The sequence below is a fragment of the Eimeria mitis genome, genomic scaffold (genome assembly GCF_000499745.2).
Source record: "Eimeria mitis Houghton genomic scaffold, Emh_scaff435, whole genome shotgun sequence".
Lineage (NCBI taxonomy): Eukaryota > Apicomplexa > Conoidasida > Eucoccidiorida > Eimeriidae > Eimeria > Eimeria mitis.
The window spans coordinates 19,587-19,991 of NW_013572667.1; positions in this window are offsets into that span (position 1 = coordinate 19,587).

Here is a 405-nt window from a genome sequence, read left to right on the forward strand (position 1 = left end):
TATATATATATATATATATATATATATATATATATATATATATATATATATATATATATACTATATACATATAAGTATATAATATATATATTATATATTATAACTATATTTCTTTTGCATTTGTAAAAGGTATTGAATGTAACTATAGATGAATATGCTGGAACGATACGAAGATATCTTTATGTTATGGAAACATGAATATATCATCATTATAAAGATTGTGTATTCATAACAAAGCAAAATACTTGTATAGTTAATCTCACAATACAAAAATACAAATATATCGGTCTGATACAAAAATATAGTGAAAGCAAATTCATATACTAAGAGCTTTCTCTGCCTTCACTGTGTGTTTTCATGAATATATCGCCCTGATATGAATCTCTCGTCATAATATATATTTAT